Source organism: Psammomys obesus, unplaced genomic scaffold (assembly GCF_907164565.1).
Source record: "Psammomys obesus unplaced genomic scaffold, mPsaObe1.curated_primary_1811, whole genome shotgun sequence".
Classification (NCBI taxonomy): domain Eukaryota; kingdom Metazoa; phylum Chordata; class Mammalia; order Rodentia; family Muridae; genus Psammomys; species Psammomys obesus.
The window spans coordinates 7,697,980-7,725,056 of NW_026590859.1; the positions used below are offsets into that span (position 1 = coordinate 7,697,980).

At 46.7% G+C, this 27,077-nt stretch overlaps 1 protein-coding gene and 1 non-coding gene across 4 annotated transcripts in view; one reads left to right on the forward strand and one right to left on the reverse strand.

Annotated features, from left to right (window-relative positions):
* The window catches only part of Tgfb2 (transforming growth factor beta 2), a 78,556-nt gene that overhangs the window by 24,710 nt on the left and 26,769 nt on the right, over positions 1 to 27,077 (forward strand). The window lies entirely within an intron of this gene.
* Positions 4,016 to 4,151, reverse strand: LOC129678477 (small nucleolar RNA SNORA70). The gene has a single exon (XR_008720393.1). It is a non-coding gene; the product is annotated as a small nucleolar RNA SNORA70 (small nucleolar RNA).

The window sequence follows — 27,077 nt, forward strand, 5'->3', positions numbered from 1 at the left end:
TTCTTCTTCTTCTTCTTCTTCTTCTTCTTCTTCTTCTTCTTCTTCTTGTTTTATTTTCAGCCTGGCGAATTTCAGCACTTACTAATTGTTTAAAGAGTGCCTTGGTTCTCTAACACCTGCTAAAAGATTATCATCCTACCAGCGCCCATCGACCAGCAGGACTCAAAAATTTCCATAGCAGCTCCTGCCAAGCCTGTCAATCCCCACACATAAGAAGGAATGTGGCAGATTCAGGCGTCCAATAAATATTTGTTAAATGAGACAGGGACTGAATTTTGCAAATATGCACCCTAATAGAAAAGGCAGTATGCATTGTGCTGAGACGTTCTGGGGAAAGGAAAGAGAGGTCTGGCTTTTGCCACACAATGCTTTCATTTCTCCATGAATGGCAGGCTGGCTAGCTTTTGGCTGCCTACCTGGAGGAACACTGTGTCCATCAAATACAGCAATAGTAATAGGCTTTAAAAAAAAAAATCTTACCACCACCAGCCTGTGTTTCTGTATCTCGGTGTTGATGAAGGAATACTGACTTCTTTTTCCCTACATGTAGTGTTTTTCTTTATTTTATTGATTTTGTTATTTGCAGTTTTGTACATGTATATTTTAATTATTCTCTGCCCTGTACTCTCCCTCCCATCCCTAACCATATTCATCCTCATCCCTGCCAGTCCCTCTCCCAGGTTCATGACTTTTGATTGTGCTTTATAAGCCGCTTGGTTTAACCAAGCCTACCCATGTGACCATTGACTTGGAACTATCCATTAGAGCCCAGTAGCGTCACCAGTAGGCACACAACTGAAGGCAATCAGTTCCCCTCCCTCTGAATCTATCAGTGAGAGGTAGAGCCCTTTCTCTCCTCCCCTCTCCAAGCCTGACTGTTGATGATAGGCCTATTTTTGTGTAGACACACATCTGTGGCGACCCACGGTTGTAACAGCGGTGTCTGGCCCAGAAGAAGACACTTCTTAGCTCTCCCCCTCTCTTTCAGTTCTTACCTTCTTTCTACCCACCTCTCCTGAAGTGTCCCCGAGCCTTAGACAAGATAGTACAAATGTCTTGTTTAGGGTTGTGTTCTAAGCCATCACTGATTCTTATCCCTTTGCACATTCCTGAGTCTCTTCAGTTACTCTTGTTCAATAGACAGAAAGGCTTCTGTGTTTAAGGCTGAGAGTAGTATTTGTCTATAGGTATAAACATGAATATTTAGAAGGCAGTTTGACATTGTGTCAGGGTCAATTCTTTCAACTTAACATGTAAGTGAGTAGTCTTTCGATATACTAATGATAAACACACTGAGAAAGAAATAGGGGAAGCCCTCGTATTTGTGACAACTTCAAAAAATTACCTTAGAGGAAATGTAACTACAGTGGCAAAGGGCCTCTGCAAAGAATACTTTAGAACTCTGAAAAGAAGGAATTAAGGAAGATGCTAGAAGATGGAGAGATCGCCCGTGCTCATGCATTGGTTAATAGTGTGGGATGAGCTTCCCACCAGAAGCAGTTTTATAGCTTGTGTGTCATCTCAGGCCGGATCCCCACATGCATCTCCAAATAAACAAATAAAGAAATAGTGCACACAGCTCCCACATTCCACATGGGCTGCCATGTCGCCTCTCTCTGCCCCTTCTGTGCCCTGGGCAGTGGCTTCTCATCCCCAGCTGCAGGGACACCTGGGAAAGACCCTGCTCCCTCAGTGAGTTCAAGCTGCTGTCACGAGGGCTATAAAGGGACGCTTGAGCCTGCCTTCTTGTATCTGTGGCCAGACTTCGAGAGTACTTCTGGGGCCCCCTTTGTCTCAATCTGATTTCTGCTTAAGACTTTTACCACATGTAGCCTGTGTTGAAATGACTTTTAAACTTCTCTCTGAGCAGTGGAGGAGGGGCTGGATCAGAACTGCAGCCTTTAAATGGGGTTTTTTCCCCCCTTCTTCTTCTTTCTTCTTATTATTTTTTTATTGCTAAATATCCAACAGGCTGAAAGGAGGAAATTCAAGTCTAACCCTGTAGGGACCCCTGTTTAGTCATCTGTCTAGACAGATGAGTGTCTGTAATGTTTCTCTGTTTCTTTCGCTTTGTGAAGCAGAAGGTGGTCCTTCCATTCCAACTTTGAAGATGCTAACATTTTGTTTGTTGACCCCCCAACCTGCTCTGAGTAAGCTAAGAAAGTGACTCAACCTGAGACCAACAAGGATCCTGCCTGGGACAATTAAATTGTGAACTAGTAGCAAGAAGATACAGGCTTTGCCTAGGGGAGACCAGGTTAAAATACAGCCTGTTACCTGTTTAGAACCTCACTTTACTTTTCTTTAAAAATGAGGATATTAAAAAAAAACAAAACAAAACTCACTTTTTAATGAATTTTAAGGAAGGGAATGATCTAATACACAAAAATGGTTTGAATCTCATAAGGACTGAAGAAATTGCCCTTCTTTTATTCAGCTCCTGGTCATTGTTGAGGCCCTTAGCTTTCTGTGTTTTATATGGTGAGAATTCAATTGAAAAAGCATATCAAGTTGACATACATTGAAAGGAGGGAAGTAAGGTCACCTTAAAGTATAGAAAAGCTGAGAAGAGGTCCAAGTTTCCATGAGAGGGAAAGAATGTTACAGATATTGTTTATAAATAAAAGGTATCTAAAGACAGATTCACAAATCTCAAAAGACATAGTAGCTGCCAGAGCCTGGGACGGTGGGAGAGGAGCATCCAAACATGGCAGTTTTAGACTTTCAGGTAAGCGGGAAGAGTGAGCTCTTGAACTCTGCCATACAACAGTGTTGAAGCTAGTCAACAGTAAGAGACCGTGCCCAGTTAAAAGTAGAGAGGATATCAATTGAGGTGTTTTTCCTATCTCCTGGCTTCCTCTGGTCAAATTGGTCAAAGTCATGAATAAGATAGAACGATATTACTTGGAAGGGCAGGAAACCGAGAGCTTGCCTAAAAGGATTGTGTTATTAGTAAGGTTTTCTCAAAATAGGTGGTGCATGTTTTTACACTGTGTGTGTTTGTGTGGTGTGTATGATCTGCGGGTGTATGTTCTTTACATGTGTGTCGAGGTCAGAGGAGGATAGTGGGTGTTTTGTTTTATCACACCCTCCCTTCTTCCCTTGAGATGGGACAGTATAGGCTGAAGCTACTGCCTCTCCTCCTAGCTCCACTCCCCTGTAGCACAGGGGTTGCAGATCTGTGCAACCACACCCAGCTTTTTACATGGGTGCTAGGGACTGAACTCTGGTCCTGATGCTTCTAAACAGTGACTCTCACTTCTCCGAGCCCCCTCCTCCCTGGCCTCGAGCGGATGGCACGTTAGCGACCTCACTCCTTTAACCTCTCATTTTAAGCCCTGTGTGGATTGTCCCTGAAAGTCACAACCTAGGACATTTTATCTTATTCAGTTCACTTTCACTGTGCACGCACTGTGTTGTGGGAAGACCAGTGCTTGGAAGAGGAGCAGAGGTCTCAAGCAGAGAGGGATAAGGTCTTGCCCACCCTTGGGCTACGCAGCACGGGTGGCTCCCCTCCTGTTGCCGAGACAGTGGACAAGTCCTCTCTCAGATGGTATGCTGTCCCTGCTGCTGCTCCTGCTGCTGTCGTCCTTTTAGGATGTGGGATTTATTACTGAGTATGATTTGTGGGGTGTATGAGAGCACAGTGATGCCCTAGGGGGTACAAGGCCCACCACTCATCCGCGGGGTCAAGGTTCTATCAGGGACATGTTTGACCCCACAGCCACCTGTGGTCTCTTCTTAGCTACTGTGTGTCTTCAGACGACTCTGCATCGCAGTCGGGAAGGCCTCACCTCACCTCTTTGAAATGTGGGTCTTTTGGCAGCCTGGGAACTTGAATGTAACTTTATGCATGGCCTCAGCCGCATGTTCCTTATTCTGCGGCTTGGAGCTGTGTTTGGACAGGATGACCTGGCCTGTGTGAATCCTGGCCACAGCCCTGGGGCTTCCCTAAGGCACCCTGCATGCCTTACATACTTGCCATTAAGATCAGAGATCTGAATATCCACCAGAAAACTGTCTCCGAGATCTGGTAGAACGACCTATATAGGCAACAGGCCTCACATGCTCTCAAAGAGGCTGTTGGTCCCGGCTATTGTACACAGGAACCCTCTGAGGAAACGAACCTGACTGGGCTTAATTGAATGCAGAATCTTTATTCTTTCTGATGTTGCAGTTTTATTACCCTGCCTTCAAGTAGTACACGTTCTACTTGTGGAGACAAACTTGTAAAAGAACTGATGTACACAAAGCAGATATATATATAAAACGCTTAATGGATTTATACACACAGCACAATGTGAACATACAGGGAAGGCGGGCTGGCAGATAAAACCAGCTGTAAGAGAAAGTGCCCCTAACACTCAGAGAGCCTGGTGCCTGCCTGAGCAGAGATCAGCCACAGCCTTCAAGGAAAGGACAGCCAGTTCAGCAGCCATGGGGGGAGCAACACCTGTGACGCCAGCAAACCTTTTCCCGCCCCACACTGGGGCTCACGACATCAGCAGCCTCCGAATCCCACCGGGACCCAGTGCTTTGCAAGACTGTGGGTACGGTACCTTTGAGTCATGTCTCTTTCAATACAACAGCAATCAATAAAAATCCCCAGTAAAATGTGGTTAACCGCAAGGACATCCCTCCCTTCCCCCACCCCCCATGTCAGCAACTCTCTGATTCATTCAGTCCTGTGCTCCTTGCTCTAATATGCTCCATCTACACTGGGAAGTGCTCACCCTTCTTCAAGTACAGAATAAAAGTCTTACTCTTCTCTGCCCACCCTCCCCTTCTCCTAGGACCCCTGGGAAGCTGGGGTGGGTAGGTGGCTGTAGCTAGGGATAACAGGATGGAAAAGATGCATTCTGCAGTATCTGAAGGTGTCACTAAATCAGAAGTGCCTTCTCTTTAACTGATGCTGCTCTGGCCTCTTCCCAAGTCTTCATTAAAATAAGTGCTGAGCTAAGGCCTCCACTGGTCACCGCCTCCTCTCTTTAGTTCATTAGGAATGCATTTGGTTTTGTTATCATTTTCTTATCTGTCAGGGAATAAATTGTGATTACCTGAGGAGGGATGGGTGAGGCAGAAAGGAAGGTGAGGAGAGGAGAGCCATGGAAAGACCTTCACCTGTTTCTATTTTGTGTTCCTTTTGAGTTGTTGCCACCCTCCTGGGAAGTCCCTTCGCAGCCATTGGAGCCCAGAGGGATGACTGCTGGCAGAGTCCAGTTGTCTCTCAGCAGTCCCTGAAGTGTGACCTCCTGCCACCTGCACTGGACAGATAGCTGCCCTGGTACCTGACCCTGTAAAAGCAGAGAAGGGATGCAGTGCCTCAGCCTTGAGAGATGGCTCCTTCCTCCTTCCCTCCCCTCTTCTTCCTTTCCTCTCTGCCTCCTTTCCTCCCTCCCCCTTCTTTCCCTCCCTCTCTTCTTTCCTCCTCAGTGCCCTTTGTCCATGTTCCTAGCTCTTCCTCAAATTCTTTTATTTTGAGCTTCTGGGGTTGATATCCAGAAGGCAAGCGGAGCTCCACGGAAAGGCCTCCCTTTCCAAGCATGTGTGTCTGAGAGGAGCCTAGCCGCTCTGACATCTGAGCTGGGGAAGACTGGGGAGCTCACAGACAATAGCAGTTACTCCTCGTTCATTTGACAGACGGTCTGGAAAAGCCCCATTGCATCTATAGCTCTTCCTTAAGGAACCAGTTCCCCTCTGCTGAGGACCCGCTGGTCCACTTTGTCCACCCTTGGTGACAGACGCAGTGATGGAAATACATCGGGTGCTTCCTGTCGCCACTGCTTTGGAGATTTTGATTTGTTCCATCCTGGCGGTCATAAGATTTGTGTTTTCTTAATTTCTCTTTTGAAGAAACCAAGACAGGGAGAGACTAAAGATGGTTAAGTGGCAGAACCATGACATCCACCCACCAAAGATGTCACTGCTACTTACTCCATTAAGGAGAAGCTCAAGTCCATGACCAGCTATGTCACCCACGGCTTCAGTGTCATTAATGGGTCAGACCTTAAACCCTGGGAAGAAAATGGCCTAGGTCTGAATATTTGAAGAAGGAGATTCCCCTCTGGAAATAGATTCCATCTGACCTAAAATTTCAAATCAAAATGCACCAAATATGCTAGGCTCTCAGACTGAAAGGAGACGGCCATATGAGAAGTTCTCGTTAGAAGACTTAAAAAAAAAACAAAAAACAAAAAAGCTAAAGTCCTTTAATTAGTGAATTGTACAAATGTTTATAAGCTGGAAGATTTCAGTATCTTCACTTGAGTTGCACAAAGTGGACAGATGTAGTTGGCCCCAGGCTGCAGAGTGTGTGTCTGGTGCCAAGACACTGCTGAGCTCCGCCTGAGATGCCGGGCATTCCAGGCCTGTTACCTTGTAAGTGTAATAGTTAACAGATTTTTTTTTTTCTTTCCTGAGATGAATCGCAGAGATGGAATAGGACAGGGGCTGGCTGGACTGCTGGACATGGGGCTTCCGTGATCAGAGGGCTATCTGAGGGAGGGAAGGTAAACAGAGATTTGCCACAGACAGTGCCTTTGCCGACAATTCAGCATCTAGAAGGGGATGACAGAGGCGAACCACTTTGGGTTCCTCGTGCACCGGGCACGTGAAGTGTTCAGTGTTTTGCTCTGATGCTTCTATTTTCTCATCATCTAGAGGAGTAGACACTGCTAAATCCTCCTCTATACACGGAAAAAGTGTGGCCGAGTCACATGTGTGGCCCACTGTTAACCCTGTGCTGTCCTAAGCTTCCTATATGTTAGCATAGCTGACACAGGGCCAGCAATGCTAATAACTAATGCATCAAGCAGAGCTAACTGGGCCCAGGAACCCCGCGTCTTCCATTGTTTTCCTTTCTTTAGCCTCCCCATCTGCCCTAGGAGTTAGAGTTTACTGTCTTACGTTCCTGGAAACTGAGGGAAAGGTTAAGCCATTTGCCAAGGGCCATTGGGTATATGGATGGTAGAGCCAGGGGTAGAGCCCCGATTGCTGAACCCCAAACCTTAAATCTCTTCACCTTAGCATGCAGCATCTTCATTTGTCATCGGGGAAAAGATCACAGACGAACCCTGGACGTCTGGGCCTGCTGGGCCCTCTGTGACGATCCTGAAGAGAGTAGGTTCAAGAGCCAGCAGGATGGCCCAGGGGGTAAAAGCATGTGCTCCAAGCTTGCTCACCTGAGATCCATCCCCAGACCCACACAGGTTCAGGAAGGTGAGAGCAATTCCTGACACGCGCACTCTTGGCAGACATGGGCACATGCACATTCTCACTCACACACACACACTTACACACAATGCATACACATAAAATATATATATATATATATATATTTTTTTTTTAATTTAAAGGGATCATGGGATTGAGACAAGCGTTTTAAAAGCTTATATTGACCACTGTGTCTGTTAACAGCTGCCAAGTGAGATCTTGTAGGTAGTCGTGTGTATGTGTGTGCCTGCGTGTGCATGTACATGGGTACATAAACATGCAGAGGGACATCTGGGGCTAGGGCAGAACTATATTTCTAATTGAAGAATCCCAGTAGGTAGCAGAGAAGTACACTTGCCTTGTTCCCTGGTAACTCTCACCCCTTTATCTGTTGAGTGAGGGTTAAGGAGACACCATGCAGGTCGGGCTGCCATTATTATCTTTAACTCATCCACAAAATAAACCCCAAATTCACTTGGAAGTGCTTTCGTGAAAATGCAGCCTTCGTGTTGGGCAAGGTCCGCGTGAGCTCCCCCACCCCCTGCAGTGGCAGGGCTGTCTTCCAAGGCGGCTGGAAATACAAACAGGAGGGCCTTCTTCCCCAGGCCCCTTCCAGAAGCCCTTATTCAGCTACTGGTCCTTTCGCCTTGGAAGATTCTGCTTCGGTTGAATCTCGCCCCAAAAGCACTATTTTTAGCTGGAGGTGGAAAATTCTGGAAGCAAAGGTGTGAAGTGCAGCTTTGGGGGGAGTGTTGTCCATGGAAGAGCAGTCGTCCCTAGCATGGACGAGAGGTGCTCCAAGACACGCATTTAGGCACAGGAGGGGCGTAATCACAAAGGTACTTGGTGGCACACCACTCACTCGGTGGCTGGTTCTGAGTACTCGCTGGCATTGCTTTAGAGAAGCATGGAGTCAGGGTTTTTCTTGACCCTTCAGTTCAGTTCAGGCAGGATGGTGCTGTGCTGTCAGCTAAGATTTTGGAACCAGGAAAACCCATGACAGGAAAGGAAAGAGGGTAAGTAAAGGTTCCCACCAAAGGTTGCTGTTTCAGAGGCTGAGAGGATGTGGTAGCAGGACAGAGAAAAGGGTGAACTCCTGGCCTTTTGCCGTGGTTGAAATGGAGTCCTGCATTTCACCACCTGGCTCACTCTCCTAAGCTAACAGAACTGCCCCACTCTCCTAAGCCTTAGTCTTCTTATCTGCAAAATGGTAGTGAAAAAAGATTGGCCTGGAGGAGTCCTTACAGGCAGTACAGAGGCCATGAGGTCAGACACAGCTACTGTGATTGGCTCTTGACCTATTGAGACTGGTCTCCCAAGAACTGACCTAGCAGTTATTTAATTCATCTAACTTCAAAGTCTGTGGACAGTTCATACCTACTGTCAGTTCTGACCATCAAAGGGTGGACGGTGAAACTCAAATCTCTTAAGAACCATGGTGAGCATGAACTTGAGGATGACCTCTGGGGAGGATCCACAAAATTAGGGTTTGAGGGTGGACTGCAGGTGCTTGATAGGTCACCAGGGACTGATCTGCACCCCCAGTTCCACTGGCATCCCTAGACAGAGTGATGTTATCTCTCTCCTGAGAGGAGATGGGGTTACACACTGAAGCCTGAGTGATCCCTTCCAGTCTGAGGCAGATGCGGTGAGTGGGAAGAAGGCACCCTTCGAGTTCAAGACCTGCCTTTCACTCTTTGTCTTCTCATTGGTGCTGTGTGGTGGCTGTCTCTGGACCTCAGCTGCCATATCTGCAGACTGGAAGTGAAGCTCAAAAGTTACTTAGGAGCCAGACGATTAGGTAAGAACATATGATCAGATGTTCATTGTTTGAGGATTGCATCCAGGGCTGCAGGCAGCATGCAGTCTTGTTCGTTATGAATTAGCTCCGACTACTTCTTTTCACAAGAACGGTCATATTTGGGTATGGTTAGAGGCCTAGGAAGTGACCCCTGGTTCACAAGCACAAGGCTGAGTCTTCTTCAAAGTTGCATGGCTTCAGGGGTCAGTAGGAATTCCTCCAAAGAAACAGAAGTCCTTGGTCAAAATCCTTGATCCCTGAGCCAGGAGACTTAGAAGACTTTCCACGCAGTGTTTAACATCCACACGTCAGAACCAAGACTGAAGTCCCTTCGCTGAGCTTCAGCTCCGTGTAGGAAGTGACAATAGTCTTGGCTGGAGGGGCCTGCTGAGGGAACAGCAATGTGGGCCTCACGTCATCTCCTTCAAAACCTAAATTTGCTTTTCAGAAGCTCTGTTTTACACTGTGAGGCTACCTGGATCATTTCCTGTCTTTTTCTATTGGAGGGAAATTGACTGTTGGAGCAATTAAAACTAGCCCAGACTACTGTGTCACAGTACAGCATGGACTGTCATCCAGTTCTCTCCTTGAATCTCCTCACAGGAGGCACTGGCTGCTCCCAGGGATGGCTGTGGGCTCTTCTGTGCCTCGCCCTGTTAGAAGGCTTCTTCCTGTACTAAGCCTGGGTTGTTCTTGGATTTCTTTTCTTTTACACTCCCATTCCTTTAAGGACTGCAGAGCAGATCTTTATAGGCAGACACAAGAAAAGTAGAAGACTATGGGCTTGGAGTCAAGTAGACTTGGGTCGCTGTTGTCGGCCAGTCTTCTCTTTCAGCTTCATTCAGTTGCACAGTGGCTTCCCTGCTGGTAAACTCCAGTTCTCATTTAACAGAAGGGTGGGGGTGAGAAACTGTGTGGTCCACAGTCTGCACTATGCATTGGCATTCCTATGCGATAGCCATATGACACTCATATGTTACAAAGGAGATGGGTATGCCCAAGAAAGCACTCGGTCAGTTGTGTTCACATGTGGTAAGCGCTGGTGGTAATTTCATTTGCTGCAAGTTTCCTTATATACCTGGTTTTTGGGGCAGGGGGATCTAATCAGTCATTAGTCTTTTATAAAAACAAAACAAAAATGTTTATTATATTTACCCTTTATCTCTGGTGTGTGTGTGTGTGTGTGTGTGTGTGTGTGTGCGCGCACACGTGTGCACTTACAGGCTCACATGCCACAGTGCACACATGCAGGGCAGAGGACATCTTGAAAGAGTTGCTTCTCTCATGCCTTGTGGGCCCTGAGGGTCAGACTGATCACCAAGCCTAGCCGGTACCTTCACAGGTTGAGCCGTGTCACCCGCCCACATCAATGACTTTTTGCACCCATAGAGCGGGTAGTTTCCTAAGACTTGGCCTACTGTGTCAGGCTCAGCTCTGCCACAGGTTCCTGACCCAAGAGTTCCAAGTGGTGAAGCAGGGGTGGCCCCAAGAGCCACGCCGCCTTGATGGGCTGTTGAGGCATTGAAAATAATGGCTGCTGTCCACAAGTGCTCCCGTATTGCCACTGCCCGGAGGCTTGTGACCTCTCCTGCAGTCCTTTATAGGAAAGACTTACTGGCTTCATCTCAGAGCAGACATAACTCTCCTCTTTTGCTCCCAAAATAGCATTAATAATATGACTTCACATTTACTGAGCATTTGCTATGCTCACATTTATTGCCTCTTGGCATCTTAAGGTAGTTCTTAGCAGTGAGTGCAGTTAGGTTTTGGTTTAAAGCTACATCATCATTTTCTACCCCTGACTCAAGTCTGTCTGGTGCAGCTCGGGGAAGAGCCTTTGGCTTTCATTCTGCCATGTGGTCATGTTAAAAAGTTTCGGGAGGACATGGGATTTCTGCACTGGACTGCTGCTTCTTAGTGGGACTCCCCATCTGCCTCAGAAGCCACGCTTCTTCGAGGAACACCCATGTCCTCGTGTGTCCAAGGACTGAGGGGATGTTTTACAAAGCTCGAGCTAGATTCAAACAGCTAACGGCGGTGCTTGGGAAAGTAAACAGTCTTGCTAAATTCAAAATGACAAGGGAGAGAGAGGTGTTGCTGCTGCACGTTATCTTTTCACACCACTGCAAACACCTGAAGAGGACTACAATTCTCCAGGTGACAAACACTGCCAAAACAAGGGATAGGTGAGTGTGCCTGCAAAGAGCCAGAACTCCTCCCTCTATGTGGTGAGCATAGGCTGGACACTCCAAGGTGGACAGAACCCCTCTTCTGTAAGGGTCTCTAGGAGAAGTGTGGCAGCTGTGTTGAAAGGGATATGGTGTGCTTAGCGTAGGGGAGAGAGCCCCGTATAAGGGTGGCAGGAGAGTGGAGAAGAGGTGACAGAATGCTCATGCATCTGGAAAGGTAGTTTAGGGCCACAGGGTACACAGACAAGCGTGTGATGAAACTGTGTGCCTGAGAATTTTCAATGTATTAAGACACCACCTGTTTGTTAGAGATCAAGAGAGGAAAGGGTGATTAAACTGGAAGGGAGCTTGCTTCGTTTTGTCATATGCTCATTAGAATGGTCTGTGAAGATGTGTGCACTGTGTAGTCTTGTTCAATAAAAGCAAATTTTAGTGCAGTAATAACACATTGCCTCTATTTATCATTTTGCATTTAGCAAAACAGCACCTTCAACATGCATGATCATATTTGGCTGTGGCTAGATCCATGTAAGGGGATCCCAGGTTCATAGGTACAATGAGGTTACAGGTTTTTCCCTAAAGTAACCTGACTAAGGAGGTAGGTAGGAATTCCTCCTAAGACACAGCAGTTCTGCATAGAAATCCTTTTTCCTACTGGCCATGAGACTTGGAAGATTTTCACTGGAGGGCTTAATACAGTCCTATCAGAACTGTGAGCTGCAGCCTTGAGTCAGGGCACAGAATGCCAGTGGCCTTGGCCAGTGAGAGCCTGCTGAAGGAGCCTCCTTCCAGACAAGCCTGGCCTACAGCAGGGGAGTGCTTGCCAGTCTGAACATCAAAGGTAGCCAGGCCTCTCCCAGCCACACTTGGTAGAATCTTGCCCCAAATCTTCTTAGCTGTGTGGGAATTGATTTATGTGCTGTGGCATCATGGTGCCCACAGACAGTCTTCATCCTCATGATCTTCTGAAGGCCCCTCCCACATGGCACACTTAAGATTCCTACACAGCCCAGGGGTCACCGTACAAGATCTGTTCATGCATGACTTTTTCACTTTCTTTTACTCTCACAAAGTACTTTGGTTGAAGCCTGGAGACATACAGTCACCTCTGTGTTGGCCTTCTTTATTATAATTGCTTCATAAGAATGCTGTTAGGATTCCATCTGGACCAGACAGATATTTCGGATGCTGCACGTGCCATTGACATTCGTGTCTCTCTGACCAACTGTCGTTAGACTCTATGGATATAAATACAAGTAGATACTGAGACAATGCATTGATGTACCTTGAAGGAATGCGTGCTGGAAACAGAGACCCTATACACGCCAGAGAGGTGACTGTGGTATCAAACACTGTAGAATTACCGCAGGATCATAGAAAAGTCACATTGAGTTCTAAGAGCTCCTTCCTAAAATAAAGTAAGGAACTGCCTTCCTAAAATAAAGTAAGGTCATATAGAGTTGTGTGGTTTTTCAAAGAAAAAGTCAGAGGTCAAGTGGCAGTTTCTGTTGTTTCTGTGTTTTGAATGTGTGTGTGTGTGTGTATGTGTGTGGTGTGCGTTCATGCGTGTGTGCCTGTGTGTGTGTGTGTGTGTGTGTGTGTATGCATGTGTATGTGAATTCAAGTCTGTGTGGAAGGCAGAAGCTGACGTTTTGTGTCTTCTCACTTGATCTTTCTCTACTCGCTGAGGCAGGGTTTCTCACTGAACCTGGACTTTCTGATTGGGCTAGTCTGGCTATCCAGTCGGCCTCCGGCATGCCTTGTCTCTGTGTCACAATTTACTCAGTAGCTTTTATGTGAGTTTTGAAGATCCAAACTCCAGTCCTCATGTTTGCACAGTAACTACTTAATCTACTGAGCCATCTCTTGAGCCCCAGCTGGGATTTGTAAAAGTCTGGGCCCTATCAGCTGCCTGCCTTATATCACCTGAGCTCTTGCTGGAAAGGAAGTCACAGTTGACCTGTACCTAGAGGGGAATTTAGGAAGCACAGTAAATGTCAGGATGGCCATGGATTGTTTTGAGCACTAGAAACCGATTTTGTCCGGGAGTGTGATAATCGTTTTGACACATGTACTATTTTGGCCATTACTATAGCTGCTTGTGGGCCTGGTTCTCCTGGTCCAAAAGAGCAGGTACATCTTCCCCCCTGCTGAATCACAGGGAGTCCAGCACACATGCTCTCTCTTTCTTTCCTTCTTTCTCCTTCTGATCCTCCTTCTTCCTTCTTTCTGCCTCATGATCACTTCCATGCCATTCCCAATGTACTGAAGAGGGAAGGCCATTGTGTACTGTCAGCTGCTGGCAACAGAAGCCTGATCATCCTCCAGCACGCTCCCTTCAGGTGCTGTCACCCTCAGGCTGCTGTGCGCTTGGAGGAGGCTTCTGTACTCCACACTGAGAAGAGCTGTTTGCAATAACCACCAGGAAAAGGAATCCTCTCAGGACTGACTCGAGGGCAGTGTGTGTGTTTGAGTGTTGCTCTCTCTTTTCAAGCTGGAATATGATGGAGGTTTCAGAAGTGGCCTCCTTAGGCTGTTGCATTTAGAGTGCATGCCTCAGGGTATCAGGGTATCGTGTGGCTCCACTGGCTGCTTTGTATTTCACAAGGCAAGCTAGACGTGAGCTCCAGAGTTGTCTTAGACACTGTTTTGCTACTGAAAAGAGGCACTGTGGCTAAGGCATTTAATCAGGGGCTGGCTTACAGTTTCCACTGTCATCATGGAGGGAGCACGGCAGCAGATGTGGTGCTGGAGCAGTAGCTGAGAGCTACATCCTGACTGCAGGCAGGGGATGGGGGTGGGAGCAGAGACAGACTGAACCTGGCGTGGGCCTTTGAAACCTCATAGCCTACCCCTAGTGACACAATTCTCCAACAAGACCATGCCTCCTAATCCTTCTACTCTTGTTGCAGAGTTCTACTGTCATTCAAATATATTAGCCACCTGGGGGTCATTCTTATTCAGGCCACCCCAGCGATCAAAAAGGCCAGCACACTAGAAAGTCCAGGGAGTCATTTCAATCAAACCATCTGGGTTCTCTCTGGACTATGGCTTCCTCAACAGCAAGAGGAGATACCACTTGCTACCTGGTTTGCAGACTTACCAGACTCATATATATGAAGAAAGATGGAGGAGCTCTATGTATGGAAAGCCCCAGGAAGACCCAAGGGGCTGTGGTTGGCATTCACCAGTACCATATGTATGGCTTAAGAATTTGAGAGGGAGGATTAATTTCCTTTTGTGTTTTGTTTAACACGTATTGTATATACTAAGAGATGTTTGCCTGGTCCTGGAGCTGGGTGGTAGGATGGAAACATGGCAGGTTCAGCCATGATCTCCCGAGCCTTTGTCCATGAGCATCTTGGTTGGGAGAGTGAGGGGGTTTCCAGTGGTGTCACAGCACATGTATGAGTCTGTTTCCCTGGCTGCACCGTCAGAGAGACTTCCCCAGTGTTCAGGGCACTGCAGATCAGGGGCGTTCGCACACGGCTCTCGTCCAAGCTGGCCAGGGCAGGCCAGTGCATTCAGGGCAGAACACATGGGCGCCCTGTAGTTCAGCATGTAATATACCAATCAGCCAGGGGACATAGATTCTGAATTGGCAAGCTTTCACGTCCTTCTGCACACAAATGCTAAATTAATTGACCTGGAGGCAGCTGAGATGCCCAGTTTCTTATGTAGACATCAGGGAACCTTTCTGACATGTTGTTCAATCTTTAAAAGGGCTCAGATGAGGCTGCTCTGACATGACAGGAGGTGGTGTTTTCTAACACATAACGCACATGCCTTGACACGAGGAGAGATCCTCCTGACTTCAGGGTCTAGGGGAACAAGCAGAGGAAATGTCGTTTGTGTGAGTTCCTCTGTGCCACTGTTGTTGTGTTTGTAAGTGTTAACACTCCGTTGTGGTGCTCGGGAAATCCTATCTGCTTTCACCCCAACACGTTGGCCAAATAATGGCCTCTCTTCTGCAAAACTGCTTTTTTCAAAGATGATTTGGTAAGCAGTGCTAGGACACATAGGAGAGCAGCTGGTGAGATTAGGTAATCAATTGATGCTATTCCGTTTTCCCAGCTGCTTATGAGGAGCCAGGGCTGAGGGGGCTTCTGAAGCCCCCTGAGTTTTGACCTGACCTCAGCCTCAGAATTATCTCCAAGCTTTCTAAAGCAAGCAACGAGTTAACTCTCAAGTTTACCCAGAAAGGAAGCTCACTATTTAAGAATTCTTTTTTCCATTCTTAAAATCACAGTGCCATCTAGGTTTGCTGATATTGCAAGTAAATTGGAACTAGCCGGATTAACTCCTTGGACTCCCCAGGGGTTGTTTTTGTTCAGCTTTCTTTGCCAGTACCCCTCAGAGTGGATTAAAATGTGGACGTTCTACGGCCTCTATACACACATAATGAGATGTGGGCTCAGCTGTAGGGCTTGCTCTCACCTAGCTGAGTTATGAAAGCAGCACATTAAGCATTTGGCAGGGCTTTGCCAAGGGCTGCCTCTGCAGTGAAGACTCGAGAGGTAAAGGCTCGCTTTTTCCCCCTCTTATAAATGGTGGCTCGACTTGAACGCTGCTCAGTGCCCAAATGAACAGGATTCTTAAAATAAGCCTCGCACCCTGGCCATGCTCCAGAGTTCCTTCACGGTATGGTTCATCTGGATTCCTGTAATTCCTATATGCTCCCATATCTTAATTGCGCATAGCTGTGTCGCCAGTACAAACAGGATGAGGGACCAGTGCACACCTTGTGCAAGCACACGCCAGCCCCGAGGAAGCTCCATCCTGGAAAGAGTGTTTTCTGTAAGGTACTGAGTGGCTGACTACTGCAATGCCAGTGTAGATATCGGGGAACTCAGCCATCCTTCCGAGCGGGTCATTCGCTTCACCATCTTCACGGTGCAGATGGAGAGCGTGAAGAAACGCTCTACACTAGCCTTTGACCGATATGCGTTTTTGAAGCGAGTCTCTGAGTGCTGGCTAGTGATAGGTGTGCGGGGATAAAGTGGATTCCAGAACTTTCCTCAGCCCTGCCCTATTGGCTGTTTTCAGTAGGGGCACAGCTGGCCTGCTGATGTTCTTTAAAGTGTGTCCCCACTGGGTAAAACGGAAGCCTCATCACACTGGCGGCATAGTTTCCGGTCGGCCGTGCCGCGTGGAGAGCTGAGGAGCACAGCGCACAGAGCCTGGAAAAGGAGGGAGTTGTGCGGATTGCAGTCTGCGTCCACTTCGACAAATGTTCAACATTCTGTTTCCTACCTGTGACCTGTTCCCTGAGACGTCATTTAAGGAGCCGATGCACATTCCTATCAGGGCGTTCTACTGCAAAACCAGCGTCAGCAAATTACACACACAGAATAATGATAAATGGTGGATCCTGTCCACAGGGATGCCTTAGGGTATCGCTGTAGGATAAAGGTGTTTTGGCCAGGTGTGCTGGCCCCACCTTTAATTCCAGCCCTGTGAAGCAGAGCTCTGTGGGTTCCAAGCCAGCCTGATCTACATAGCAGGCTTCAGACTAGCCAGGTTCCTCGTGAGACCCTGTCTTAAAAAAAAAAAAAAAAAAAAAAAAAAGGCTATAAATTAGTTCTCATGAATGAGTCAAGACTCATATTTTATTATGTACTTGAAATGCATAGAATTGTAGTATAGGTAGAAAACTAAGAATAAAATGAAATATCCACAATATGAGAGATGGGTGTTTTTGTTTTTTGTTTTGTTGTTGTTTTATAAAGGTGTGAGTTCAAGTTCAGAGCAGGTAAGAGTTCTCTCTGATGCATCTATGATTAAGTCCAGGCTTAAAGGAATAATTTTTTTTAAGATTGAAGCAAAGAGAAGAACCAGAAATAATGAATATGAAAACCAATGAAAGGAAATAGGGCTTATTTGCATAGAAAACAGATAATGAAGAGAAGATGTGAAAACTGGCTTTGGGAGTTTCAAGCAGTGCTGAGGGGAATCGGAAGCCCTTTAAATGATAGACCTGGTCCTCTCCTGGAGCCCCAACTTGGCCCTTGATGGAGAAGGTTTGTACACTGGGAGCTCTCAGAGGCAGCATTGTGCTGAGTCTGAGTTCTAACGTTCTGTTGTTGACAGTCGGAGAGGTCGGATGCCCCTGGTTCTGTTGGCAAACAGTTTGCAGTTCTAGCGGGGCGCTGCGCCCTGCCACTTACCAACCTCAGCTTTAAGGCACAACAGTACATCAGCACAGTGCCTCCAAGTGGCTAAGTGACTGCCTTCCAAAAAGAAAAAAAATACAGAAAACATGAAGACCACATACTGCTGCTGTTTGTTAGTTTCCTCAGCTTGATACTAACTGGGATCATCAGTAAAGAGGGAACCTCAACTGAGAAAGTGCTGTCTGGTTGGCAAGTTCTCCGTTGATGTCGGTGGGAGCAGCTCACTATGAGCAGTGTCACCCCTGGGCAGGTGGTCCTGGGAGCTGAGCAGGAGCCTGAGGAACAAGCCAGTGAGCAGCGATCCTCCACGAGTCTGCTTTGGTTCCCGCCCTGCTTTCCTGCCCGGACTTCCCTTCCCAGTGGGTTGGGACCTGGGAGCTATAAGCTGAACTAAAACTTTTCTTCCTTAGGTTGCTTTTGGTTGTGGTGTTTTATCATAGCAATAGAAAGCAAAATAGCAAATAACCAGCAAACCTGGCTGCTGGGTGATTTTATTGGTTTGTTTGCTCGTTTGTTTTTAAGATTTGGGCATATAATATTTTCAGCCTACTAAGGAGCTGCTCCCCCTGTGGTGTGTGGTTTGCAGGAAGGGTGATGGTGTGGTGGGTTATAGCCTCTTCAGATGCCATAGGTGATTCAAAAAGGTGACAGGTTTGGTTTGTCTCCTGGAGAACAAAATGCACACCTGTTTTGCTTTTTCCTTCTTTCCTTCTTTCCTTCTTTCTTTCTTTCTTTCTTTCTTTCTTTCTTTCTTTCTTTCTTTCTTCCTTCCTTCCTTCCTTCCTTCCTTCCTTTATTTCTTTCTTCCTTCCTTCCTGTCCTCTCTTTGTGTGTGTGGGTGTTTTGCCTGCATATAAGTGTGTACACCACATGTGTGCGGTGCCCATGGAGGTCAGAAGAGGACATCAGATCCCTGGGAACTGGAATTGCACTCAGTTGTGAGCCTCCACATGGGTGCTGGGAACTGAACCCAGGTCCTATGCAAAAGCAGCCAGCACTCTTCACTCTTGAGGTATCTCTTCAGCTCCCTAAAACATGGTTTAAAGAGAACAAAAAGAGGAGAAAAAGAGAATGGAGCAGAAGAGAGAGGAGAAAGGGAGAGGAATAGAGAGTAAAAGGGAGGGGAGAGGAAGGAAGGTGAGGAAAGGAGGGAAGAAGAAAGAAAGAGAGGTAGATGAAGGAAGAAATAAGGAAGGAAGGAAGGAAGGAAAATAAAGAAACATGTTATAAAGAATGAGATTGTACCATATAAAACTGTTTCCAAACACGTGATTCTGAACTGAACAGTTGTAGCCTGTGCATGTAGTCTTAGCACTTGGGAGGTTGAGGCAGAAGGATCACAAGTTCAAAGCCAGCCTGGGCTACATAGCTAGACCCTAGCTGAAAAACAAGCAAACAAAAAGGAGCTTCCCCCCCCCAAAGCCAGTGCAGCCTGCTCCTGGAAGGCCATGAGGTCACTGTCACTGTTCCAATGTGGGTCCTGCCATGATCTTTCCATAATTATCTTCTCCGAATTGCTTAAGTTAGCCAGTAGCCTTTTGCAGACACAGTTGGCCTGCTTTTCAGTACCCACAGCTTTTACTGTGAACTCAGAAACTTCCCAGCCAGCCTAGAGGTGGCTGAGAAACCTGGAACTGTAAGTGAAATGGGTGTCTCCAAAGAGGTGGGGTTTTACGGGGGTAATGGAAACTCTGGGATAGAAAGTAGAAACTCCACGTCTGTCACAGTTCAAGAAAACCAAACACCATGGGCCAGCACCACTGTTATTTCACTTTTTTTTTTCCAGCATGTAAGAAGGGGCCCAAACACTCCTGCTGACAGTATGCAGGGTCTCAAATAGCAGTCTGATGAAGGCCAAGTCACACAAGCTGATGCTGGCACAATTAGGCTCCCCACGGCCAGCAGCATGTCAAGCCTGACACAGTCCCCCCTCTCCGAGCCTCCACTGTAAATTGCAGATGCTGTGGTGCCCTGTTACATTTAATAGGTGGGATGGCCGGAGAGAAAATCAGAAACCACGGCCGATGTGCTGTTTATTCCTCAGTCGTTTTGTGTTAAATTGCTGTGACTTGAATGTCAGCAGTGTTGGGATGTGGTAGTGAAACTGAATCTATATCCAGTGTGCCAAGACAAATTTCAGCAAACCCCAAAACACAATTGTCTTGGTTTCTTGCTGGCTGCGCCTATGCACACACAAAGGGGAGCTGATTTATTGCCCTCCCACTGTTGGGTGGGTTGGTTGTCTTGTTGAATTCTGGGGGCTGTCTAATAAACCCCCAAACTAGTTCCCTGCACACTGAGGATGTCAGGAATGAGGGACCGTTACACTCATTCAGCGTGTCACAAGTCCCTACCAATCACTGCTAAGCTTCAGGGTGGTGGAGTCTGTCATGGGGAAGGAAACCCGAAGTCTCTTCTGCTCATTGGAAGATTCCAGCGGAACAGTACGTAGACGCTGCTAGCGTTGGAAGTCTGAAAGACTGCGAGCTTAGACTTAGTGATGTCCCTCTTATTAGGGACAGTCCCTGTGCACAGCCTCACCCCCCCCCCCCAAGCAGGGGGAGGTCTATTAGGGAACGAAGATATACATCCTGGTACCAAGGTCTCTCTCAAGCTGACCTTTAGTGAAAGGGACCAAACTTCTGTGTGCTAATTTTGCAGCAGCCCATCAAAAGACCCTGTTGGGACTTCCGCCTGGGTGGTGTCCATGCAGTCCACACTGGGAGGCTGTTTTCACCAGAGGCAGAGGGTGTGGAAGCAAAGCACTTTTGGCTGAATGTTCCACCTCACCTTGACGTTAGCTAAAAGTTGTTTCACTTTCCTCGCCCTTTGTTTCCTTGCCTCTGAAGTGGTATAATTTTTCTGCAGGGAGTGCAGTATGATCAGTTCCTTCTTTTTTATGAAGAGGGTGGTGGGATGGGTATGTTTTGTTCATCCCTAGCTAGTTCGTGAACTGAGGAGCTGGAAGAAAAGGCTGGCCAAACCCGATGTGATCAGACCAGCATAGTCTATGGCAGAAGTTCTCAAAGTGGCTCTGAAAAGAATTTCCTCCCATTCAACCAGTAGGTCTAGGATAAAGACAAAGGCCTCAGGTTGGGTGAACATTCTGTAACAGTGGGATTCAGAGGACAGAAACATTGTGGAAGACATTAAACTGAGAACAGTGTGAAGGGCCACCAGATTTAATACACCAGATGTCTGCAAGGACATGAATTCTTCTAAAAGCACTGGAGCTTATTATCTTGGAAGGCGGGTGGGTGTCTATATTTTCTTATGTGATCTGTGTAATGTCTGGTCAAAGCTCCGATGTTCCTTCGTGCTTCTGTTTCTATTTGTGACTTTTTTTTCTTCTGTCCTCAATTTCAGTGTTTCCCAAAATCTAAGTTACTCAAGAATCACCCAGGAAATGTACCAAATGTCTCCTGCTGTCCTCACTCTTCAAGAGCGGTGGCGGGAAGACCCACAGCACAGCGCTTTGATTCTAATGGGTGGTGCTCCCCAGTTAGGGGCTCCATTCAGATAGAGCAGCTCCTTGCTTAACGTGAGGTGCTCTCCACTGAGGGGCCTCTAGTCAGATAGAGCAGATTCTCGCTTACACTGCAGAAAAGAATTTCAAGACGGGTCAAAATTTAGTGAAGTAAGCAAGTTTCTTAAAACAAGATAAGGGCCGTACACACTGCAGGTTTAAGGACAGACTTTTCAAGAGAGGAAGGCTTAAGGAAAGGACTGCACACAACCAAGATATGCAAGCTGGCTTCTTGAAAGACTCACTCTTAGCTGTCGCTACAATGACTGAATATAGAATTCCATGTTTTAAGTCCCATCGCTCAAAGAGAGTAATTTCCAACAAAATTTAAAGATTACATGGTTTAAAAGTTAACTAAAAATATGTGAGCTGGTTTACATATTTATCTTATCTCAAAGAATTTCCTTTGGCAGATGATAGTGTAAACTGGTTTTATGAGGTGTGTTGTTTAGGTTTAATGGAAGGAGAATGTTTGACAGTTAAACTAGAGGCCACAAACATTCTGGCCTAAATAAGAGATTGTTTTGAACATCTCTGTTAGAGATGCCTTTGCAAGCTATTTCAATTTTATTAATTGGGCAGAAGTTTTTCAACACTCTATCAAGAGGAAACACAAACTAGGTCCCCGTGACGGTTTTTTCCCTTCCTATGTATTTCTGATTTTCCTTGCCTTGGGAGTCCTATCCCCACTCTAGTCAGAAGGAACCTGCATTGCCTTGGAAGCCTCTTATGGCTTTTAGGAAGGAGTCTAGCTTGGATCTGAGGCGCAGGTAGGTTATGAGGACCGCAGGAAGGAGAACACATAAAACCTGCCCAGAGCTCTAGAGCTACCCACACCATCTATGTCTCACTTTGACTCACTGACCTTTCTTTCTTATGTTGGAAGTTCCCCAAGGACAGAGACCACTGTTGGGTCCCCCTTAGGTAACCGCTGCCGCTGGACACTAAGACTTTCTCCTGGTCCTAATGAGCTTGTGCAGCATCACTGGCTGAACTAGCAAGGAACGGGTCAGTGTGCTAGCCAGTGTGCTAGCAGGTTGTATCCCGGGTCAGGGGACATTTTTTCAGAGCTGGTGCATAATACACTTCCCTCCCCGAGTGACTGGCACTTATCTCAGGTCCCAGCTTGAGCCTGCTACTGTGGGCGCAGAACCTCACTTTGAGAACCAATGTTTTAGCAAATACAGCAAAGGCCTGTAGATCCTTGGCCTGAGAATTCGACAGGCCACATGTCTCTTTCTTGTGGTGTAACCAACTGAATGGAGAAATAAACACTGGATGAGTGGAAGCCTTCCCTGGCTTAAGGGCTGAGCTCTGGACATCTAGGGTATTTCTTACAGATTCTGTTTCTTTGTTCTTTGTCAGAACACATATGTAAGAATTTTCTCCAGTTTTGTTTTTTTTTGTTTGTTTGTTTGTTTGTTTTTGGGTTTTTTGTTTGTTTGTTTGGCTAGTTGGTTGCTTTGGTTTGTTTTTTCCAAACAGGGTTCCTCTGTGTAGCCCTGGCTGTCCTGGAACTCTCTGTGTAGACAGACTGGTTTTGAACTCAGAGACCCACCTGCCTCTGCCTCTTTAGTGCTGGGATTAAAGACACGTGTTAGTGCTGCCTGGCTTTGTCTCTTTTCTTTTGTTTTTGTTTTGTCTCTCTATATCCCTGGTCAGCTTAGAATAGTTGACGTACAGGCTAGGCTGGCTTCCCACCCAGGACAATCTTCCCACCTCAGCTTCCAAAATGCTGACGTTATGAGTGTGTGCCTCTATACCTGACTCCTTTTGTTTTTTTGTTTTATTGGTTTTGTTTTGTTTGTTTGTTTGTTTGTTTTTTGAGACCTCATTTGGGGGAAGGTGCCACTACTCCGTATGGAGACATTTGGCAGGAAGATGGAATTGTCTCGTTGCCCTTTAGAGTGGCCAGGACTTTCAGTAAGACGAGGGGAAGATGGTGAGAACTGTGAAGAACTCTGCTTACTAAGTCCTCCCCACACAGGGGACAGGAATTGGAGCACACAGAGCCCTTTATACAGTGCCCTGGGACATGCAGCTGTTTTTGTTCGTTCTCTTTGCCTCTAATGAATTCTGTCAGGCAGCAAGAGAGCTTCCCTCCCGGGCACATTCACAAAGGCCCAATGGCCACTTGGCAGCTTTGCAAGGGACCTGAGTAGAGATTTGTGCAAGATCCAGGGCTCCGACTTCCCTTCTGTTTTCTCATGTAATCCTGACAGCACCATTCAGTATCTACTTGCCTGGGTGAGGAGATGAAGAGACAGGCTCAGAAAAGCTGGAGCATGTTGCTACCGCACTCAGCCAAAGCCTGCTTGATTTGGTATTAGAACTGAGATTCCCCAGTGAGATCTCTCCTGTCCTGAGCTCTCCTTGTTCTTTGTGGCTGTAGCAGGGCCAGGTATGCAACATACAGGACCTCTCTTCAAAGAAAAACCATGGGATCTCTTGTGCAAACAGTCAGAAAAAGAGCGGCTGTAGAAAATTCTAGAACAGCTGGGGATATAGCTCAGTTGTGGAGCAATTACATAAGAGGCACAAGGCCCTGGATTAGATCCCTAGTACCGCTAGGAAGGAAACACAGGAAGGAAGGAAGGAAGGAAGACCATAGTATGTCTTCTAGGTGTAGAGGATAACAGTGCTCACTATATGGTCCAAGAACAATGAAGAGACTGGGGCCACTGGAGAGCAAATAGAGGCAGAGACTTCTGGGAGAAGAGATCAGTGCAAGGGCTGAGATTCCAAGCCTCATACCCATTATCCTTCACATACAAAACATGAATATAAAAGTTAAGATTTCAAGATGCCACCATAGAGCACTCAAGTCAGGGTTAGGGTTAGGGTTAGGTCCTTTCTGAATATGAGGAGCCTGTGTATCTGCTCTGGGTTATGAAGAAGTAAAGAACTGTAAATAAAGACACCTGGGCAGGAAGTGCTTATGAAGAATACAATATATACAACAAATGAGTTATTTGGAACAGACTCAAGTCAGTATGTAATGTTTATGAAGTAGTATGTGATTGATTAAATACTACATTTAGCATTTTGTATACAGTTACTTTGCAAATTACTGAGCAGTTAAATCCCTGTTCCGCTTTTCTCCAATTCCCCAAATTTGATTTAGCAAAGATGTGTACCCACAGAAGGTGAGGGGGAGACAACCACTCAGACCATGACACATGGACTCATTGGTGCACACGATTTTCTCTGAGTGCAAGGCGTTCCAAGTGGGAAGACTTGGGGAAAGTTACCGAGTCTGAGGCTGGTCTGAAAGCCAAAGGGGTTGCAGGAAAATCAGTTTGCTTGAGTTGAAAAAGTGGGTCAGAAACAGAGCGGGAGGAGTGGCCCAGGCTGAGTGGGGGCAGGCTGGCGGGGTTCAAGCAGGAGTAGCTGGCTACCTGACAGGAGCATGGAAACTAGGATTGAAATTACAGAGGATTACAGCGAGGCCCATCCCTGAGCAAGGAGTGAGACTGCTCCTTCCTTCAAGGCTAAGTGGGTGGACCTGGGCTGCACAAGCCATTAACCCCTACCCTGCTGCTCTGGCACCCTGAGCTGAGTGGGTGAGCTTGCCTTGCTCTGCTTCTGGCTTGTGGCAAACTGACCCATTTTGTTCAGTGCAATTCCCCCCAAATGAGAGGACAGTTGGCAGGCTGATCAAGTCCCCCATCCAGGCCTTGGAACTTGTGATCTGTAAGCAAGTGACAGTAGGGGACAGCTGAGGTGCTCCTTGCAGGGTCAGCAGCTTTTATTAAGTTCTTTTGTCATCTCCTCCTCCAGGCTTGTTTGCCTCACTGCATTCCAAAACCTGACCAGGGGCATCGGTTGGGCCTACTCCTCGGCTCTCCTGCCATCTTGAGCATTAACTGCTTTTAGTTACAAAACAGGAACCTAAATGCTGATTGATTTTATCAGGCAGTTGAAATGTAAGCTGTCTAAATGGTTCTCTGAGCCAGCAGAGAGGACTGTTTGCCTGGGCTGGAGGGAGCCTAACAGAGGGACCGCACTTAGCCATCAAGCTGCTCTTGTAAATATTTGCAGATGCCCCTTCAGAGCTCAAAAGCCTGGGACAGGATCATTTGGAGATTTGCTTAGAAGAAGTAGAAACAAAATTGACCTCATGGTCTGAGGCAGCCGTAAAAAGGAAATGCGTGTGTATGGGCAGGAGACCAGAAAGGGGAAAAAATTGTTCAAAGTTTAATAAACACAAAAGAGAATAAAAATAAATCTGGAAAGCACTTATTTACAAACTTGATAAAGGAGAAGATTGTGGCAGACGGGTGTGAAAGATGGCAGTCTGTGCCAGTAGAATGGGTCCAGAGGGGCTCCATGGAAAGAAAAAGGGAAAACGAAGGAGATGTTCACGCTGTCTGCTGACAGGAAGCACGCCACTGGTCTTGCTCTTCCAGGATGAGCTTTCAAAGGATGTTTGAAGCCCCTGCTGTCTAACATAGAGGATAAGCAAAGTGTGGCCATGACTCCTGTGGAAGGTTCTGGCCAAGAGGGTGTGGGAGGCCAGAGAGCCTGGCCTGAGCTCTGCCAGGGCAACCGACCTGGTTTCCGCTGTGCTGCCTAGTGGAGGATCGGGAATCGTGACTGCTGGGATGGGGGTGTTCCAAGCAGAGAAATGTCGGTGTCGTCTCTGCAGCTCCCTTCTGGAATTGCTATGCTAGGGGACTCCAAGGGCTCTCCAGTTGTTCTGAAGGCTTCCCACCATCTGTTCCACGGAGTCCATCACCGTGTCTCCATGAATACTTTCTTTTCTCCAAAATCTGCTTGCTTTGGACCCGTGGGGCTGTTTGTTTGTTTGTTTCTGAGAATTCTGGCTTGCCAGCCTACAAAGCCTGAATTCATAGGGCAGTTGACTTGGAATTCCATGAGCCTGCTTTTGCAGAGTCTCAGGGATATGGGGAGAGATAAGGTGAGGCACCCATGATGGAAAAGCTGCAGAGATCCCAAGGAAGAGGAAACTTACTTTGGTTGTTCTTGCCCTCACACTCCAGCATAATTGTCAAGGCACAGATTTCTCAGGAAATGAGGAGAAATTTATATTTATTTTAAGATCAGCAAGATGGCTTGTTTAATAAGTTAGTGCTCCCAATAGCCAGATATCTGACTCTTTCAAGACTCCCATTGATGATCAACTACACAAAGAAAATTTGTTTGGTGAAATCCTTCTGTTCAGAATCCTGCCCTGTTTATGTGGTGGCAGGGGCTTGGGGGTGGGAGGAGACATTCCTGGCACATAGTCCCCACTTTCCAGAGTTTTAAATTTTTACAGGAGGAAAAAATATACAGGAGAAACATAACTATGAGTGATCATGTTCTTGTGCAAAGGGCAAGAAGAGCTTCTAGGTGAGATGGAACATTCTGGAACAGGGAAGGTAAATTCACAAGAAAAAAAATGTGGCAGATTGTAAAAACATACTTAAAAAACAATGAACTACCAGCCCAGTGTTGGTGCTCAATAAATGGTGGAATTGAAATCAGAGGGGCAGGGTAACCTGCTTGGGTCTTAGGGTAATGTCACCGTCATAGTCAAAGGCAATCACAGTTGCTAGAAAACAAGAGAAGCAACACATGTTCTTGAAACTGTTGTGGAACCCACAGATGCTGTCAACTACAAGGCTCCAAAGGAAAGGAATTGGTGCTGTATGCTTCCTCCTCCATAACTAGAATCACCTTCCACCTGCTGATTGTTACATGTCTCCCCCTCCCCCCGGCAAACTGAAGGCTGGATCAGGTGTGGGTAGTTTGTGAGTCTACTTCTGTTTTAGTCAGATTTTCTTATCATAACTTGGTTGTACGTGTGAAAACCAGACTTTTAAAGTAAAAAAACAAAACAAAACAAAACAAAAAAAAAACAAAAAACGACCCAGTCCATGAGCCTGAATAAGAGTGGAATATCTGGATGCCAAACTTTCAAGGAAAAAAACACATGGGGGAAAAGCCTTGCCATTTAGGAGCTATTTTCTTGGCATATCTGATTAAAGTGTATGCAAGCCCGACAGCTCTCTCCAGCCATCAACTGTCATGAACTTGTTCCAATTCGTAACCATCTAGGGTTTTCCACTGGTCTGTCAGCCTTCAAAAGACTGGGTTAACTGCTTGCATTCAGACGTGGTTAGAAATGGTTTGCTAATCGTTCTTAATCTGCTTCTCCTGGAACTAAACAC